Raw genomic sequence first — 21,557 nt, forward strand, 5'->3', positions numbered from 1 at the left:
TCTATGCCTCCCCTTGTCCTGATCCCCATCAGCTAAAATGCTAACTTCTTCCTTCTAAAATCCTAATTATCTGGAAAACCCAAGCTCCTTATCTGTTAAATACTGTACACCAGACCCAGTTTAAGCTACTTGATTTGAAGCAGCACATGGGGGGGGGGGGGGCTTCTGAACAGCTCAGTTGGTTAAGTGTCCGACTCTTGGTTTTGACTCAGGTCATGGTCTCACGGTTCATGGGATTGAGCCCTGCATCGGGCTCCACCCTGACAGCATGGAGCCATGGAGCTAGAGATTCTTTCTCTCCTTTTCTCTCTCTGCTCCACTCCCACTCATTCTCACTCTCTCTCTCTCTCTCTTTCTCTCTCAAAATAAATAAATAAACCTTAAAAAATAAAGTAGCATGTGGAGATGGGTGATGCAGGGTAGGGGGGACTGTGTATGGAAGTTAGAGAGAATGGAAATGAGAGGTTGCTTAACATGACTCCACCCACCCTCTTGAATGGGAAGGACATCTCTATGTTAACCAGCGAGAATTTGCACACCCATCAGCCTGACCCTGGATAACTGACATTTGAGTGCTTACATGAGCTACTACGAGAGTCAATAATCATAAGCCCTAGAGATATGCAGTGGGTATACACCTGCCCAGCCAGTGGGATTGCCACAAGCATTTATAATGTTCTTAATCCGAGAAGGACCTCTTTTCCCAACACCCCTCATGCCGCTTCAGTTGAGTTCAATATGACAGCCACTATTTAGACACGTTTTCTATATCAGGAACTGAGATAGATGCGGAAGACACAATGATGAAGCAGATGGGGTCCTATTAACTCATAGACCAGTGGGGGAAGCAGTTATAAATAGATATTTCAGTGTGACAGCATAAGCTCATTGATAATGGCAGGCATTGGAGGCGATGAAAGCAGAGGAAGCCGTGTACCCCAAATAGGGGAGAATTTCCTTCTCCATCTTTATAAAAATGCTCTGGGGAATTTCATGGTCTTTTCGACAATATCTCTGAGTAGCCATAAGTCATAAAAGAGTAAATTTTACGCTGAATGTAAGTTTGAAGTTCCAGCAACCTCACCAGCATGATAATCTCTAGAAATCGTGTTCTATTTCAATTTAGGGTGCTAATTATCTCTTGAAGCTTTTTAGCTTAAGGAAACAAACTCTGTTGACTCGGTCTCCTTAGAATAATACGTCTTAGTTACTGAATCCTCGTGTTTGCTCATTTTCTACACTGAAGCATTATTCATTCGCACTGGGATTCCAGTGACAGAGTGTAGGGTGACTTCTGAAGCTGGAGATGGGGATGGGGTGGTGGGGGGGATGTTGAGAGGCAAAGAGACATAACTAGAAAAATAATGAGGTACTATGTCAGCTGGAAAGTTAGAGCTTTAATTAGGAGGTGATTAATATCAAGAAACTTTGGTTGTCAACTTTCTTCTCTCTTAAAGCAAGGCAGTCCGAGTGAGTGACCCGGGCTGGTGTTCTCTTTGCAGCCTGGATTAATGATAGAAACTTGGTAGATAATTCCTGCTCAGAAAGTTAGTCCTCCTAGCCAGGAAGTCCACGCTGAGTCCCATCACAAGGATAGATGATATCGTACTGCTCCTCACACTCCACGACTGGAGAGGACATGGGTAGCAACCCTTTGGTTGTGCCGAGTTGGTCCTGAGAGGTCATTTATCGAGAACGAATTTAGAAAAAAGCAACATGGCAGGAATAAAAAGGAAAGGTCAGGGAACATGGTGAGGGGTCGTGGACCAGAGGGCTGGACTCTTAAACAAAAAGGACTAGAGCGTCTAAGTAGCTGACACAATGAAGCAAGAGATATGAAGGAACAAACACAGGACAAGGTACAGGAGAATCGAGGGCTGATTCTAGACTTACTTAATGTTGAATGTTGCAATTTATGGCTGTGGAGTTTTTCTCACATGTCGGTGACTTGTTTATATCTTGGTTTCCCCCAAAGTGCACTGGGACAGTGATAAAACCCATCATAAAATTCTGTGGAGGGCTAATAAATGCATGCAACATGCACACATATGTGGGCACAAATATGTGTATGTATACACATAGAACTCAACCTGGTACATAGAAGTTTAGAAGGAATTCCATAAATACCCATTCTTCTTATTGCTTTTATTATTGTTGTTGTTTTTGTTGTCTTTGGAATCACATATTCTAGAGTCTGGCAACAGATCTTTGATCCTGAGGGACATTCTTAAACATCCTTCAAGGCTTTTGGGTCATATGACCAGTGACACGTTTTTGCTCTGGTTCAACCATTTCTCTTCATCCCCAATAACCGAGGGTGAGGGATTGGAGCTGCCCTGCAGTTTATAATACCCTCTTATTGAATAGGGAAAGGGTTAACATTGGACGGGGAGGGATAAGGGACCTTCAAGGAGGCAGAATGCAGCTGCAAGTTGGAGGCTAAAGCAGCGTGGTTTTTGGGGAAAGAAAAAGGATGTGGGTATTCCAGACCCATCTGGGCTAGGTGCCAGGCGTGGAGCCTCACAAACTTTCTGATAAGGTCTCAATAAAAAGTCAGCGAGGGGCGCCTGGGTGGCGCAGTCGATTAAGCGTCCGACTTCAGCCAGGTCACGATCTCGCGGTCCGTGAGTTCGAGCCCCGCGTCGGGCTCTGGGCTGATGGCTCGGAGCCTGGAGCCTGCTTCCTATTCTGTGTCTCCCTCTCTCTCTGCGCCTCCCCCGTTCATGCTCTGTCTCTCTCTGTCCCAAAAATAAATAAACATTGAAAAAAAAAATTAAAAAAAAAAAAGTCAGCGACAAAATTCCTCAGTAGCGACCCAGTGGGGGCCCCTTTCACTCTTTTCAGCTCTTGAGAGCTTTCTACTTTCTCTCAATAAACTCGATCACTTTGCTCCCTCTCTGTCGTCCGTGAGATTCATTCTTCGACTCCGTGAGACCCATCCACGGGGTCTCCATGAAGTTAGTACAATCGCCCCTGTTTTACAGACAAGGCAACTGTGCGTCAAGGAGATTAACTCGCTTACAAAAACTGGAACCACCTGGGGAAATTGGAAACCCTGGAATTGAACCAAGGCATGTTTGGTGTTAGAGTTTAATCTCTTCATCCCTCCTCTTTCTGCCTCCCAATAGCGCCATCATTAATAAGTCATAAATGTGATTCAATGGCCCTTTTCTGCCTCTTGCCTTGCACTGCTAAGAGGCTTGACAAACCTTTCTGCTGAAGCCATCTGCTTTTTGTTTAAAGTTTATTTACTTAGATTGAGAGAGAGAGAGAGAGAGAGAGAGAGTGCGCACGAGGCAGGAGCAGAGAGAGAGGGAGAGAGAATTCTCATTGTTAGCAAAGAACCTGATGTGGGGCTCGAACTCAAGACCTGTGAGAAACGCTTAACCGACTGAGCCTCCCAGGTACCCCTGAAGCCACCTGCTTTTAATCTTGTGATTTGGAAAGGTCAAAGGCACATCTCTGATGTTCTCAGTTGCTCAGCTCCTTCTTACCTCTGTTATCTGCTGAGTGTTCTGATACATCCCTCATCCTTTCCCTTAGGGGACCCAGCAGCCATGTATCTTGGTCTCCTTCACCCCCCCCCCACCACCAGCTGACCCGCCCCCGCAGTGTGCTACAGCCTGGTAATTCTCAGCACCAGCAGCATCTCCAAAGAACTTGATAGACGTGCAAATTCCCGGGGCCCCTGCCCAGACCTCCTGCACCAGAAACGCTGGAAATGAGGATCTCTGGATGATTCTGAAGCACATACGATTTTGAGAACTACTGTGATGGTCTAGTAAGGTGGACCCACGCATTGTTCAGCATAAAAATTCTAAGAGGATCCTCTCTCGTTTCAATCCATGAAATGATACAATGTGAAATTCTCAAAAATGTTCTAACTCTCTTTATATGAATCCAGCATGCTCATGACTGAGATGGTTACAATAAAACCTTGCTTGTGTATATGGGGGTGGGGTGGCGCACAGAAGAGACAAAGAAATCCTATTTGAATGCTAGACTTTAAAGGACACTGTTAGCTGGAAAGGAAACTCACAGAGTCTCAGTTACAAAAAAATGGAGCGGTTACATTTTGGAAACCTGTATGTTAATTTCTGGTGCATGGGCTTATGCACCTCTTCCTCACTACAACGTAGTCTGGCATTTGCTCTCCAAGTTCTTAAGGAAAATTATAGAGCAGTGCAGGGAGTTGGGGAGAGGCCAATGCCCAAAGGTGAGAGAGAAATTTAATTATGACACAAAGGATATGACCTGAGGTAGCAATGCTTATAAGAAAAACTGTCTTAACAGGAGAACAGTTAAACTTGACTGAATTCAACCAATTGAACTGATAAAAAGCTAATTATGGTATTTTTTTTACCCCACTTTGCAGAATGAGCATCTGTTTTATTGCAGAAATACTGGTTTGATTCTGTGGCGCTGTCCAGAGCAATGGAGCATATCATGTAATATAAAAAATGTGTTCCATATTATCTTTCAAACATCTGAAAACCTCCAAATCCCCAAGCACCGTGGTCCCTTTGGCTTCTCCTCTTAAACAAGCTCCTACACAGCGGGCAAAAACTTCCGGGAAATGTTCCTTTTTACGATATTGCCAGAGAGAGAGAGAGGATTGCTTTCCCTCTGGGCTCCCATTTTGCACCTGCCTTCGCATAGAAGTGGAGTGATTGTCCTAACATCACATATTACACAGATTTAGGAATCAAGCTCAGATTCAGAGTGCTTAGAACGGGTGAGGAGAGGTGAATAGAAATAGAAGAAGGAAGTGTCAAGTATAAGCAGAACATCCATCTAGATGCTCAACTGTCTGAAAACACCTGGTTCCAGAAAAATCAGAGAAGCACGCGTGTTTCATTCTGTAATCCCCGTGCGAAGTGGGGCACCCTTGAGTCATCTGCCGTTACAAAGGGGATGTTGGCCAGGCTGGGCTCCTAAATGGCTCTTTAACCTTCCATGCAGCGTATTTCTGTTCTGTTTCTTTATCCCTTTAACTGCTCCCCTCTCCCCAGCACAGCTCCTCCTAGAGTCTGTCATCACACCTCACCTATCCTGCATTGGAGCCCTAATAAGTTTCTTTTTGCCCCAGGGAGCTTATTGCTAAGACTTTAATGAGCTGCAGATCGCATTTACTTCTCTGGTAAATTGTTCATTACCCTTGCAAGGAAAGACACATTTTTGCCATTTTCATTATTTGAGACACTCATGTTAAATCACCGTATGTGCACTTGTATTTTATTTTATTTGCACCCGTACATATCCATCCTTCAATTTCAATTATAAGAAGAATAAAATATTTACAATGTTCTGCCACCTTTAAATTTCTCAAATGAATTTTCTGAGCATTTTTCAGCTATAATAATTTTCTTCCAAAGACTGTTTCAATTGAATTCATAAAATGTCACAATACATGACACATGTACACCCTAATAGTGAAGAACTCCTGATTTTGGAGACAGGCTGTGCTTCCGGTTACTAGATGTGGTTTAGTTCAACTGTTCAATACCAGTAACAATGGTTAATATTTATGCTACGCCCCCTTAGTGCAAGGTACTGTGAGCACTTAACATGCATTTTCCCTTTGCAGCTCTATGATAATCATATGGGATGAGTACAAATATCAGTCCCATTTTACAGATGAGAAATCTGAGGTATAGAGACGTCAAGCCGTTTGCTCAAACTCACACAGTTATTGGGGCACCTGGGTGGCTCAGTCGGTTAAGCATCCAACCGCGGCTCAGGTCATGATCTCATGTCTCATGAGTTCCAGCCCCGCTCAGATCCTGGAGCCTGCTTCGGGTTCTGTGTCTCTCTCTCTGTCCCCCTGCTGTTTGCACTCTGTTTCTCTCTGTCTCAAATGAACAATATTACTTTTTTGAATCACACACTTCGTAAACAGGAGACTGGGATTCAAACCCAGGCAAGGTACCTCCAAAGTCCACTCCCAGGGCCATGTTCTTGTAAATTCAGGTTTCCTCTTTTATAAAATGGGGGTATTGTTACGGACCTGAAGGGTTCTTGAGAGAATGAGGACAAAGAATGGGGCTGAAACACGCAGCACAATGCCTGACTGGTGCCCAGTGAGGACTTTTTCTAAAGATCACCATGAGGAACTTCCCAAGGTTACAAGCAAGTAAACAGCTCAAAGGTATTCAGGAACTTACGGGAAAAGTCAAACAAATGATCATGACTTTAGGGGAATTTAGAAGTTGGGAACAACTAAACATGAAGATTAACATTTTGGGGGATAGGACCTCATCTCGACTTCCAGAATCCCTGATGTATTAAAACAAACAAACAAACAAACAAACAAACAAAACCTCAGAGACAAAAAAAAAAGGAAACAAATGTAGGACTACTTACATTGGTTTTTCTAATCTCCCCAGGTTACTTTTCCCTGCCTTTTTTCTTACATTCACTTTGTTCTTCCTAGAAATTTTCCAGGGATAAAGCAAAACTCTAAATGCTTTGTCATGGTTTATGAAAGGAAAGAAGCGTCTTTCCAACGCCCCCCTCTGGGCCAAGACCTTGGCTTAGCTCACTGGACCCTCTCACACTGTCACGAGAACGATGCTATCACCCCACACTACAGATGAGGACATTTGCCTCAAGTCCATGGAACTGACCTTACCCTCTATCTTGCCTTCAATCCTGAGATAAGCTCAAAGGAGTTCACTCTCACGTGGACCCATAAGTAACACAGTCTACATCAACAAAGAAAATCCCGCGCATCAGGTTTCAAGAAAAATCCTTCCATTTGTTTTTTAATGCAGGCGGTGCTCTCCTCTCACAGCTCTGTGTCTGCTCCCTCGGGGAAGAGAAACCAGTCTTTGCGATTTGTTTTTGTGGCTACAGATTGACCCTTGGTTTAGCGCACCTCCTGGTCAAGTACCTGGGGCTTCTTGCTGTATTTGGATTTTGACCCCCCCCAGCATCCATTTGCTAACTTTTGATTCTCCTGGTTAGACTAGATGAGATACAGATGCCGTGAGCTGAGCGGCGCCTTCAGTTCTCATCCCGGCGCTGGCCATGTGCTTGCAAACAGCCCAAATCCCCCTTCCCCACCTTGTCGTGTCGGCCTCTGCTATAGGAGGATTGCGCTAACTTAGTCTTAATCCTGAGCCACAACCGTCCTGTTCTCCACTGCCACCTTGCCTTGCCCTTCTTCTCCTTCTTTTGCTAAGTGTATTTTTTTAGGCTGAGAGAGACAGAGACAGAGTCACTTGGGGAGGGGCAGAGAGAGAGGAAGAGAGAGAATCCCAAGCAGGCTCTGCACTGTCAGCACAGAAACTGACTTGGGGCTCGAACCCATGAACCTGCGAGATCCTGACCCGAGCAGAAACCAAGAGCTGATCCCTCGACGGACTGAGCCACCCAGGTGCTCAAGCTTTTCCCTTCTTATAAGATGGAAGCGAGCTCACTTATTTCCAGAATGACGTGGTTTTATTTTTTTCCCCTTTTCTGGACTGGTAGAAAATAATGAAAGCTCGAGTCCTAAACACACAGATAGGGGGAAGTTGAAGTTCTCTTTTTATATCAGACATCTAGGCTCCCTGGAGGCTCTCCCAGACCTGCTTTTCCTTCACTCTAGAATTGTCTCCTGGCAAGGCATTCTTTTTGGCGGTTTTTTTTTCTTTTTCTTTTCTTTTCTTTTCTTTTCTTTTTTCTTTCTTTCTTTCTTTTTTTTTTTTAACACAGTAATGTAGGTAGGTTGATTTCAAAGTCTTCGGGTGAATTAGTTTGATGATATGTCCCTGAGGACACATTACCTCAATGGAAAAGAGCCAAGAGGGGAGTAGGTACTTAGCATTAGCAAGTAAGTAGATGGGAGTTTGCATCCGGTCATAAAAACCCACATGAAAGAAACAGGCAAAAGAAGCCTGGATCTGACTCTTTAGAGAGAGACCCTGGCTTAGTCACGTCATCCAAATAGGATTCAGCTTCCTTCAACTGTGCTAAATGCCCATGAGATTCCGGTTTAAATTGAAAAATCCTACTGAGAGAGAGGCAGGTGATGTCATTGCTAGAATGCACAGCCCCCTTGTCTCTCTCCTCCCAGCCTCACTTCTCTGTAACAATGAACCCTCGTCCTGAGCGTTAACCTCATCTTGAGGACATGTCAACGGATGACAGCCTTCCCCCAATTCTGATTGTGCTCGCTCTCCAATATCTTTATCATCTCTTCCTCTACTGGCTCTTTCCATAAAGGAATTAAAGCACTTTGGGCTCTCTCTATACAAGGGGAGAAAAATTGTGATTTTTCTCTTGGCCCCATGACTCCTGTAGGTATTGCAAACTCACTGCCTTCCTCCAAGAGCCAACCGTGCCATTTTTCTAGATGTTTCCTCACTGTATCCAGTCTTCTAACCCCTCGTCTTCTTCTTTTCTCCCTTCTCTTCTGGTTTTCCTTTTTAAATATTTTTTTTTTGTTGTTGTTGTTGTTTTTCTTCTGGGAGCCACCCTTTATATGACCACTACTATTTTTATTTAAAGACATTATTTGTTGGCTCTGGGCAGAAAAGGTAAGAATTTAGCTAATTTCTTTTTCTCTCTGTTCCTTTGCCATTTTGATAGTTACTTCTCTCCACTTCTTTCCTAAGTCATCAATTTTATGTTGTCTTTGTGGTTACCCATTATTTACAAGAAAATATGAGCACACCCTTCCTTCGGCTTTACCTATCCTCTGCCGTCTCCCATCCTCTGTAAACTGTACGTTGACTTTTATGTTGCAAAAATGCATAACATGTATTTTCTGTTCTCTAAACATTATTCCATCTTCTGGTTTGTCAAAGGTTGATCCCTAAAGTTGTACATAAACCAGTGTTATTTCCATTTACCTTTTTTGCATAGTTGAAATTTAAAAAGAAAACATGTGTTTTTTTACACTCTTGAGAATTTTTCCTACCTTCCTAGTAATTCTAATAGCTGGGATTCACCGCACATCTCCTTTTGCAGTTTACAGATTTAATATTTTAATTTAGACCACTAGCTTTCTGGGCGTGATTTTCAACAGTGACTTTGTGCTCTAACTAATATCTACCTCAAGCCATATTTTGCTATTGTCCATCCTATAAATTTTGTTGTAATTTAAGGCACGCAACTGTGTATAATATTAAAACAATTTCTACAGTTACGATAGCATGAGTATTTGGGGGAGGAGGGCTTTTACTGAATTCAAACTATAAAACACATGTCTTTTGAGAAGCACATATTCATGAGAGATTAAATATTTAATATATTTTTTATTTAGAGAGGAAGATGGCCTTAGACTTGGCTAAGCATATTTTTTAAAGGTAGTAATAAATAACAGAATGTTCAGCCCTTACGAGTTCACCCTTTTTTAGAGTTATCTAAAGAACCGAGGTGAGTGGAATTTTTCATATATCGAAATGAGATTGGAAAGACACATTTGAAGATGCTCTATGGTATGATAGAAACACTCCATACTCCCGTTTCCCTATCACTGCTTTATTATATATAACACCCTATAAAATCATAGTTGTTTTAATCTCCCTTTTCATAATCTTTATCATGGTTGTCATTTTAGCATTAAAAAAAGATCAAATTAATCTACAGCAATCTCTGGGTCTCCCTCATTTCCAAACCCATTAGCTTTATTATGTTTTTTTTTTTAATTTCAGCTTCATTGAGGTATAATTGACATATAAAATTGTAAGATATTTGAAGTGTACATCGTGGTGATTTTATATACACATACATTGTGAAGGGATTCCCCCCTGCCATCTAGTTAATTAACACATCCATCACCTCACAGATTTGCTTTTTTATGTGTATAAGAACACTTAGATTCTACTTTCTTAGTAAATTGTAATTATACGATACAATAGCATCAACTAGAGTCACTATGTTGTACATTAGATCTTCAGACCTTGTTTATCTTCCAGCTGAAAATGTGTACCTTGAACCAGCTTCTCCCTATATTTTCCCCAAACTGCAGCCAGCCACTAGCAACCACTGCTTTTCTCTGATTCTTTGAGTTTAACTTTTTTTTTCTTAGATTCCACACATAAGTGATACCGTGTGGTGTATGTCTGTCCAGTTTACCTCACTTAGATTGATGCCTTCAAGGTCCATCCATATTGTGCCACATGGCAGGGTTTCTTTCTTTCTAATAGCTGAATACTATTCCACTTTGTGTGTGTGTGCATGTGTGTGTGTGTGTGTGTGTGTGTGTAATTGATCTCACATCTTCTTTATCCATTCATTCATTGATGGACGCTTTGGTCATGTCCCTCTCTTGGCTACTATAAATAATGTTGCAATGAACATGGGAGTGCAGATGTGTCCAGCTTTCATTCCCTTTGGATATACCCAGAAGTGGGATTCCTGGATCATATGATAATTCTATTTTTAATTTTTTTTGAGGAACTCAACAGTGTTTTCCATGGTGACTGCACCAATCTGTATTCCCACCAATAGTGCATAAGTGTTCCCCCATTTTCTGAATCCTTGCCAACATCACTTAACACTTTTCTTTATATGGTCACTATTCTGGCAAGTGTAATGTGATATCTCACTGGTTTTGATTTGTATTTCCTTGATGATGTGTGATGTTGAGCATCTTTTCATGTATCTGTTGGCTATTTGAATGTGTCCTTTGGAGATGTCTTTTCAGTCCCTTTGCTCATTCTTTAATTAGATTCTTTGGCTACTTTCGCTATTAGGTTGTATGAGTTCTTTGTATATTCTGGACATTAATCCCTTATCCAACAGGCAATTTGAAAATATCTTGTCCCGTTCTGTAGATTGTCTTTTTATTTTGCTGATGGTTTTCTTTGCTGTACAGAAACTTTTTAGTTTGATGTAGTCACATTTGTTAATTTTTGCTTTTGTTGCCTTTGATATTGGTATTAAATTGAAAAACATTATTGCCAACACCAACATTAAGGAGTTTGTCCCTTATGTTTTCCTTTAAGAGTTTTATGGTTTCAGATCTTGCATTCCAGTGTTCAATCCATTTTGAGTTAATTTTTGTGTATGGTGTAAGATAGGGATGTGGTGTCATTGTTTTGCATGTTGACTGTCCGGTTTTCCCAACACCCTTTATTAAAGAGATTATCCTTTCCTCATTGTATATTCTTGACTCCTTTGTTGTCAATTAATAGACCATATATGCTTTGGTTTATTTCTGAGCCTTTTATTCTATTCCATTGGTGGATGTGTCTATTTTTAATGCCAGTACCATGCTGTTTTTATTATTACAGCTATGTAATACAGTTTGAAATCTATAGTAGAAAATGTGATGCCTCCAGCTTTGTTCTTCTTTTTCAAGATTTCTTTGGCTCTTTCGGGCCTTTTGTGATTCCTTACAAATTTTAGGATTGCTTATTCTGTTTCAGGAGGCAGGGTGGAGAATGCCATTGGAATTTTAATAGGGATTGACTTGAATCTGTAGATTGCTCTGGAGAGTATGGACATTTAAACAATATTAATTATTCCAATCCAAGAACGTGGAATATCTTTCAATTTATTTTTGCCTTTTTCAATTTATTTCACCAATGTCCTATAATTTTCCATGTATAGAACTTTCACTCCTTGGTTATAGTTATTCATAGGTTTTATTCCTTTTGATGCAATCATAAGTGGAACTGCCTTCTTAATTTATTTTTCTGATAGTTCATTTTCAGTGTATAGAAATACAGCCTATTTTTGTGTATTGATTTGGTATCCTGCAACTTCACTGCATTTGTCTTTTAGTTCTAACAATGTTTTGATGGAAACTTTAGGTGAGGCCAGTAGCTTCAAATTCAGTGTGCATTAATTTCTAAAAGTACTCTTTCATTCATTTAGTCATATTCTAAAAGTTTGCTTCAATCCAAGGTCCCCCCCCCACCCAGAGTTACTCACATGTTTATAAACTCTGACATGAAAAAAAAAATAAAAGAAAGAAAGAAAGAAAGAAAGAAAGAAAGAAAGAAAGAGAAAAGGGAAGGAAGGGAAGGGAAAGGAAAGGAAAGGAAAGGAAAGGGGATGAGGAAGCAAGAAAACATACTAAAACTTCTCTTTGAAAGTAAAATATGTCACTTATACCTTCAGTGATTTCAAGCTTAGAATCTTTCGGTGCTCAGATGCAAGAGGAAGGGTCATAAAAAACATGGTTTGGTCTATAAAAGAAGGAAAGAGCTTGCCACCCTATATTTCAATCCATTTGATCCTACCACAGTACCCGCTCATTTTTTTAAATGTCATTTACTCGTGGCAGAGGCAAACAGTCTCACCTCCTGAAGGTGTTACCTTGTTAAGAAGCATAATGCCTTCCTAATAAAAATCTAGGTGATTTATAGCATGTACACAGAGGAAGCAGATTTGGGGTAAAAATTGACAGCTATGGAAGTATCAGAAATGCCAGCTGCTGCACGGTGGTTCCCACTGGAAAGAAATTTGCCCTCTTGCTGGGAGCCATCTGTATAGGAGGAGAAAGACTCACTCCCAGGAAGTCTCACCGTATCTGTGGCTAAAATCATCTAAACAGACTCTTTTATGGTCCCTTCATGGTTTTTAATAACAAGGAAATTAATAGTACATGTTTTAATATCATTGCAGACAAGAATAACTGGAAATATCAAGTAATAACTAAACATTAAGGGTGCTGTGTTCAGAATGAAATTTGAGTATTCCTTCCTTTAGACACTGCTCTCTGATCACGCCTCACCCCAAGTGGGCTAAGGACTCCTCTCATGGTGCCCACCAGAGTATCTTTTGCTCAACCTTTGTAACAACTGATGCACTGTGCCTTAATTATTGTATCCCTTTCTGTTGTTAGCCAAAGGCAGAGATTGCGTCTCTTTGTAACGCACAGCCCCAATATGTGGCTCAGTTCCTGGTGTATAATCGGCACTTAATAAATTTTAATGAATGAACAAACCTGCGCGGCACTGCACAGGCAGTTTCTCATCTGATTAGTACAATTATCCTGCTGAGTGAAAGCACAGACGATTTTATTAGCACCCCTTTTATATGGGAGTGGGAGCATAAAAAGCTCAGGGACACGATTTACAAAGGTTACGCTGTGAATCAATGGCAGAGGGGGTACTCCAAGCTCTGCTCTCTCAAGCTGCTGACACCGCAGCACAAAGGTGACGGTGAGTGACAGGTCTAGTGCCCGGGTCTCCTCAGACAAGATGGGGAGTCAGGGACCTAGGCATTCCCTAAGCACTATGGCTTTGAGCAAACCCCTTAGGCTCTATTTCCTCATATTACCTAGGTAGAGAAAGTGGGCAGACGGATGTGAAGGTGTGTTACAAAATAAAAACCCCAAGTAAACTAATGTTCTAGTCAATTGTAATCCAAAATCGTTTACAGTCCAAACATCCAGACATTTATAATCCAAACATTTATAATCCACATGGCCAAAACCGCCATTTCTTCATCCAGCCGGGAGAGTCTATTGAGAGACTAACTAGTTTCCTCGTTTCCACTCTTAATATCCACTCCCCTACAGTACATCTTCCACGTGGTAGCTAAGGGACCTGTCCAACAGGTGAAGCTTGTGTCTCCTAATTTAAGCCTTCCAAGGGCTCCTGGAATCTCAAACCATTAGGTCGCAACATGGTCCTTCAGGAGACGATTGATCTCTGCTCACATTTCCAGTTTTATCGAGACCCAGTCTCACCCTGCTGGGTATACACTTGTCTCATTGGTCTTTTACCCTTCCTCGAAACAAATATGTAAGGGACGGCAGATAAATGTGTGGTGTATGTGTGTGTATGTGTGCGTGTGTGTGTGTGTGCGTGCGTGCACATATATATGCGTAGTGTGTGAGAACTCTATATGTAATATGAAGGTCTTTTGCAAAATGAAACTACTCACATCATAGGATATTTTTCTAGCCATTTAAAATAGTGTCTAAAATGTCCATTTCTCATTTAGGGAGTATCTATTAAGGTCTACATATATCTATATCTATCTCTAATTATCTATTCTTTACTTGAGAGAGCCTTCCTGGCCTCCTAGACTAGTTCTAGACTAGGGCTTTAGCTCTCTGTCCTAGGCTTCTAGAAATCTATAGAACCTTATTTTTTGCTTTCATAAAACTTATCACACCTGGGACGCCTGAGGGGCTCAGTCAGTTGAGCATTTGAGTCTTGATTTTGGCCCAGGTCATGACCTTACGGTGGTGGGATTGAGCCCGTGGGGCTCCATGATCTGCCGTGAGCCTGCTTGAGATTCTCTCCCTGTCTCTCTCTCTCTGTTCCTCTCTCTCCATCTCAATGAAAAGAAAATTATCACAATCTTTCCATGTCTGTCTCTACGGAAACCTATAAGTTCTATGAGTCCAGAAAACATGTTTGTTATCTTATTCGTTACCATGTACTACGAATTTAGTATAGTTGCTATTAATGTAATAAATACCAAGTGAATAAGTGTTGGATGGACACTTGATGAAGAGATACAAAAACGTACCTTAATATGCTGGGTTTGAGTTAAGTGAAGGGCGTAGAAAACTGAAATACGTTGCGACAAATGCTACGAAAGACATCTATGGCTTTGTTTTTTAAGTATTCAATCCTCTTTCTCTTACTTATTTTGGAGACCCACACCATCCTATCCCTCTACTCTTGACACCTTTTCTCCAGGGGAGCTGACCCCAATGCCTTGTTCCCTGGATGTGCATATGACCAAAACAAGGGCCTTCAAGGTCAGTACTGGTACTTGGACAGTGACTACAGAAAAGCGAGACCTTGCCTCTCAGTTGTTGAGCTTGGTGGAATGTAAGCTTCGATCTGTGGGGGGGTCGTCTTTGCACCACATGGGGGAGTCCACTTAAAAATGAGATCAGTGTCTGGGAAAGAGGAGTTGAGCTACCAGAAGAGAGACCAAATTCCGAAGATACTGTTGGAACATTTTTATCAGATTGTGACTTGATGTTGCCAATGTCTTGACTTTTACTTTGAATGAAATAGCCAACTTTAATCGAAATTAAATTACGTTTGGCTTAAGTCAGTCTGAGTTCAGTGTCTGTAAACTGCAATGGAAAATGTTTGAACTCATTCTTACAGGCAAGTGCAAGAGGCAATGATAGATGCCTTGCCCAAGGGGAGACAGAGGGTTTCAGAGAAGCCCACACGGAGGACACTCTTGAAGCTAAACCCAAATTACGGTTGTTAATACTCGAGAGAAAATTAAACTTGAGCTTGGTACCAATTGCATTTTGGGCACTCATGCCCTTGATAGAAGGCACTGAGTCATACCTATATGTATGACCTTATCACTTGGAGCCAAAATATAACTAAAGCCCATACATACACTTATCCCATAATCTTCCCTTTCCTAATCCCTAATTATCCAGATTTTTGCAGGGCAGCATAACTTCCCAAGCTATGCACCTACCAGAATAGTAACCAAAGAATCATCTTGAACCCACTCTAATTGCACCATTTACCAGTAGTATTAAAATACCACAGGAAAACTTCTCAGTTTCTCTTAATTTCACAGATCCCCTCTTCTTTATCCATAAAATTATGCTAGAAATTTATAGCAACGTGGATGGAACGGGAGAGTGTTATGCTAAGTGAAATAAGTCAGGCAGAGAAAGACAGATACCATATGTTTTCACACATATGTGGACCCTGAGAAACTCAACAGAAGACCAGAGGGGAGGGGAAGGGGGAAAAAAGGTACAGAGAGGAAGGGAGGCAAACCATAAGAGACTCTTAAACACTGAGAACAAACTGAGGGTTGATGGAGGGGAGGGGTGGGGGAGAGGGAAAATGGGTGATGGGCATTGAGGAGGGCACCTGTTGGGATGAGCATTGGGTGTTCTATGGGAACCAATTTGACAATAAATTTCATATTAAAAAGAAAGAATGAGAATTAAAATACCACATGATCATTAAAAAAAACAAGAAATACCTACTTAAAAATGGGATAACATATAATAAATGCCCAGCATAGAGCATAGCATACCATAGAGGATTATGTTTAGTTAGCTAAAATGTTCTGAAAGAATTCTGCAACCTGACTTCTCATGCTAAAAGATTTTACACAATTTCTTCAACTTAAGTATAATGTCTAACACAACTTGAAGACTCAATAACTCTTTCTGGAGGAAACAGAATAAAACGGAAGACCATCACAGGCTTAGGACCCACTTTGTTTTCAACTTTCTTCTCTGTCCACTGTAGCCACGATTCTATGTTCACTACTCTATGCATATCTCATCTCCAAATTCAACAGATGTATTTTATCTTTTACCAAACTTGACCTCTATGTAACATTAAATCCCATAAGCCGTTTTTCTTTTCTTAAAACTATCTCCTCTGTGTTTCAAGGAATTGCTTCCATTTTCTACTTTGTGAACACCTCTCTGTTGAGTTGGTTAGCCTTTCTCTAAACCTAATTACTAAAAGCTGGTCTTTAGATGGGGCCTCTGGGTGTCTCAGTCAGATAACGGTCTGACTTTGGCTCAGGTCATGATCTTGCAGTCTGTGAGTTCAACCCCCGCATCAGGCTCTGTGCTGACAGCTCAGAGCCTGGAGCCTGCTTCAGATTCTGTGTCTCCCTCTCTCTCTGCCCCTCCCCTGTTCACATTTGGTCTCTCTCTCAAAAATAAACATTAAAGAATTTCTTTTAAAAAGTTGGTGTTTAAGTGATTACCATGGGGAGAGGGAAATGGGGAGTTATTATTTAATGGGAACAGAATTTCAGTTTGTGAACATGATAATTTTTGGAGATGAATGGTGGTGACCATCGCCCAACAGTATGAATGTATTGAATGTCACAGAATAATGCACATAAAATTGGTTAAAATGGTAAATGTTACATATGTATTACAACACTAAGAAAGTTGGTATTTGTCCAAATTTTTTGTCCCCGTCTTCTTAGTGTTCAATATTTTCTTTTATAGTAATCCCACCCAAGCTCAAACTTTCAACTGTCATTTATACTCTATCCTTTAAACTTAATTTTAAAATCTGTTACCTTCAGTGTCAAATGATGCCCTGGACCCATTGATTTGGTCACTCAGAAATCATTCACTGCATGCCATTTTACACATCCAACACTGAGCTAACAATTAGGTATAAGTTGTAAACCAACAGGTATTTTTATTTAAATATTTGACCTAGTTAGGGTTCTGTCCAAATTAATCCTGAAACCAGGAGTTGGGTACAGATCATCTGGGGGAGGGAGGGTTATGAGAAGCACAAAAGGATAGGAAGCAAGGAATGGTGCGTTCATTGTGGGGTGTGGGCATTTCATCCATTGGGGACGCTCTCCAGGCTGTATGGAACTACCTTGGAATGATCCCACCAGGGCTTGGAAAGGCTGGCACATATACGCACAACTCCCACCTCGCACTGTTTGCAGGTTGTCCCCATGTACATTAACGACTTCACACTTCCTCTAGATCGTGCCTGCTGGAAAGCAAACGAGTCCCCATGATGCTGGAGAAATTCCTCAAGCAAGAGGGACTTGCTCCCAGACTTCTTTTTGTTTTTTTTTTTAATTTTTTTTAATGTTCATTTATTTTTGAGAGAGAGACAGAGAGTGAGCAGGGGAGGGGCAGAGAGAGAGACACAGAATCTAGAGCAGGTTCCAGCCTCTGAGCTGTCAGCACACAGCTCCATGCGGGGCTTGAACTCATGACCCGCGAGATCGTGGCCCAAGCCAAAGTCAGATGCTTAACTGACTGAGCCGCCCGGGTGCCCCACTTCCAGACTCTTGAAGTGGGGAATTACCAGTGTGCTGAAAACACCACTCCCCAATTACCCTCAAGAACTCATGCGGAACAGGACAGCACCAGCTCTTTTTTCAATGTCTCTTAAGTCAATGGAGTCCAAACTAAACACTCAGCCATCTCTCTCACTCTTGTACCTCAGCCTGTCTCCACATCACAGTCAATGGCACCCCATCAAATGTGAGACAGTATTCCCTCTTACTGGGTAGCTACTGGATCCCAGGCACTGAAATAAGTTTATTTGTTTTCTCTCACATGGTCAACGATGCCGCAGGAATAAAGCATGTTCCTCATGCTAGAAATAAGTACATTTAAAGATCACAGTCTTCAAGTACTTTCCCTCTAATGGCACACTTGTGGTATAACAGAAGCGAGTTTCAGACCCACATATGACTGACTTCCAAATCCAGTCTCATCTTCCTCTTCTGTAAAATGGGGCTAATGGTATTTTTTTTTTCAAAGCATTGGTGAAAGAGTTAGAGATGTTACCATCTATGTAATAGCAGGCATGGTGCCTCCCAGGGTAGATATTTCATACACGTTGGTACCTCCCATGGGCAGAACTGGTTCATCTCTTTCTTGGTAGAGGACCAAGAAAATATGCCTTCTTTTTGTTGTCAGCACCTGAAATAGTAAGAGAAGTTCAATAGAAGAATGCTCAATCTTACTTAAGTCTTTCCCTCTGTGTCTCCTGCCTTCCATCACCTTCCATTCCAGCTTACCTTCTGTATTTTCACTAAAATGATATATCTAAAATAAAAAACCTTCGGGCTGCCTGGGTGGCTCAGTCATTTAGAGGTCCAACTTTGGCTCAGGTCATGACCTCAGGGTCCGTGAGTTCGAGCCCCGCCTCAGGTTCTGGGCTGACAGCTCAGAGCCTGGAGCCTGCTTCAGATTCTGTGTCCCCCCTCTCCTTCTCTCTCTGCCCCTCCCCCACTCATGCTCTGTCTCATTCTCTCTCTCAAAAATAAATAAATGTTAATTTTTTTAAAAAATAAAAAGCCTTTAAGGGTTATTGCCATTTACACTGTAATCCACAATTGTTCAGAGTGTCACTGAATGCGTTTCATGGTCTGTGCTGTTTTCCTGCACACACAACACCAAACTATCCAGGGTCCCCTGGTGGTCCTGTGCTGCCTCCTTCTAAAGGCTTCTGTGCCCTCACTCTTCTTCTCAAACGGGTCTTCATCCCCAGATCAGGTCAGTCTCCCTCTGTGAATGCGTCTTTCCTTAACCGCTGAGCTCCTTAGCTGCCTGGGGCTTAGTTTATAAGAAACCCCTTAGGGTCCCCTCCGAACCTTATGCACAGTCTGCAGAGCATTTATTGCAGCCTCTTGCAGAAGCCGCACACCACGAGAGAAGAGATTATATTGTGTGTATTGTCTTTAATCCCAAAATCTAATCAATGAGATAATAAAAGAGTGACTGTGTAGTGTTTAATGGGCCAATTGAACACAGTTGTAGCTCCTGCTAGCCTTTCTAAAAGTCCTCAATGAAATAGTCTCAGATAGTTTTACAAGCAGAAGTTTCATCTTAGTAAGTCATGATATGAAAGTAAAGAGAATTGACTGAGCAACGTTTTTGCACAAATTGATTGGAAAATATAGGGGGGATGAGAAAACAGAGGTTTCGGGAACCAGCGGAAAACTCCACCAAGTGCCAGTTGATATTATGCTGTCTCTTATACTCTGGGGGTAGTGAGGACACTCCTGAGGTGTACATTTAGCAGTAAGTAATTAGTTCCATTACTGGAGACGGAGAGTGGGAGTGAATTACAGGTGATGGCACCAGTATTAATAAGTACATGAAGATCTTTACTCATTGCACAGATATTTGTGAGTATGTGCCAGGCAATGAGTGAAGGATACAGCTTCTGGTCTGGGCCCTGCTCTCGTGCAAGGAGGGAGGATCCCATGTGGAATCCTGGTGACCCACCTGGGTGCCTTTTGGTATCCCTTCCCCAGTTTTAATGGTAAATGGATAGGCAGGGCAACCTCTGACTGAGAAAGACATCATGACCAGAGGGTCAGGTCCCTCAAAGATGAGGATCTGGGTCTGTAAGCTGTCTAGCGAGGCCAGCAGCAAGAGTAGCCAAGGGGAAAAGGAATCTAGAACGGACAATGCAGCAGAGAGGTGATTATAACAGTTGCAGCCTTGAGACCAACAACAGCTGGATGAACATCGTTTACCCTTCTATCTTTCATGTTACAAGCTCCCCTCAAGAATAGAGTTCCGCCAGGGGGCACCAGGGTGGCTCAGTCGGCTAAGCATCTGACTTCGGCTCAGGTCACGATCTCACGGTTCGTGGGTTCCAGTCCTGCCCTCAGGCTCTGTGCTGACAGCTCAGAGCCTGGAGCCTGCTTCGGATTCTGCGCCTCCTTCTCTCTCTGCCCCTCCCCTGCTCGTGCTCTGTCTCTCTCTGTCTCTCAAAAATAAATAAATGTAAAAAATAATAATAAAAATAAAAAAATGAATCTCCACCAGAATCCTGCAGAAACTGTCTTGACTGTAGATGGGTAAATTCATCGGAAGTACACAGGGGTGAACAATGGCAGACATAGAGATTCACTGTTCAGAGCCACCTTCATGAAGGATTTATTGCCCAGTCAGGAGGCTATGGTCAAGAAAGAGTCTCCTGCTGTTATTTCCATCAGGGTCTGTCTGTAGAGAACTGTCTCATCTAAGGTCATGTCCTCCCTAAAGCAGCATGCATCTTGTGACCGACTGAAGCGAGGTGGGTGTAAATCTGAATGATCAGAAACCTCAAGGCTCAGTATATGAGTATAAGCTTATAGCGGATTTCACCTGAACTACAGCCCACTTATGGATGGTCTTGGTAGATCATTGCAAGGCAAGTCTCTCCCAATGGGTAGAGATTGGATTATTCACTTTGTGTTGAACGAGAAGTTCCCTGAGGTCAGCTTCTATGTGAAACTTGGGCAGTGGCAAATGAAATGGCGAAAACCGACCTCCCTTCTGCCACCGCCACAGTTCAACCTGCCGGCGACAGAGCTCAACTCTTGGACCCAAAGGGGCACCGTTACTTAAGGAGATCAAGTGATCACTTGATGGAAAGTCATCGCATCGAATTTCTTCCAACCTGGAAATATAAGCAATTCATTCTGACAAGAATAGACCTATGAATGCGTGAATCCACATGCATTGTGGGTATGGTCATGGGTTCCCTTCCCTTTGTGCAAGGCCTCAAAGGCATCTTTGTGTGGACCTGTGATTACAAGATCCACTTTTCATATGTCACCACTTTGAATCAAAGACCTATATATGGTGCAGTGTCCCCAATAAGATGCCTATGTGGGACAAGAAACCCAAAAGTGAAAGGAGTAGAGTCCGTGCTTGCCATATCTCCTGGTGACTCACTTGGGGAATGTATGCTTCTTGTCCCCATGCTGGGAGTGGAAGCATAATTAGCTTTTTCTACAACCAGGTCTTTCTCATGCCCTGCTGTGTCTCTTTGGACCACAGTCACCACCTGTCACGTATAGATGCTGAAGTGTATGAAATACACATCAGGCTACTGTAGTCCCCAGATTTTAGTTTTGCCAAATGTCTTTTGAAATCTTTGTTCATTTGACTTGAAGTGAGAGAAAAGCATAATTCCCATTGTCCCCACGGGGGTGGGGGGGGGAGGGAAAATTCCCTAGAACTGAGTTTCTTTAAGGAAACGCTCTCTCTCTTGACCCCTCGGAGACAGATCTTGAGGGCTAAGGGACCAGAAACCGGTTGTGGAATAGCAGAACATTTTCCACTGGTCTGGGTTTTGTTCTTGGCTTTTGGGAGCCCCAGAGAAAAACAAAAGCAGAAAAAAAAGGTCCCATTTAAAATCCTGTTACCCAAGGTT

The sequence above is a fragment of the Lynx rufus genome, unplaced genomic scaffold (assembly GCF_022079265.1).
Source record: "Lynx rufus isolate CCGP_SWC_20201006 ecotype Redwood Valley unplaced genomic scaffold, mLynRuf1.p SCAF_3, whole genome shotgun sequence".
NCBI lineage: Eukaryota > Metazoa > Chordata > Mammalia > Carnivora > Felidae > Lynx > Lynx rufus.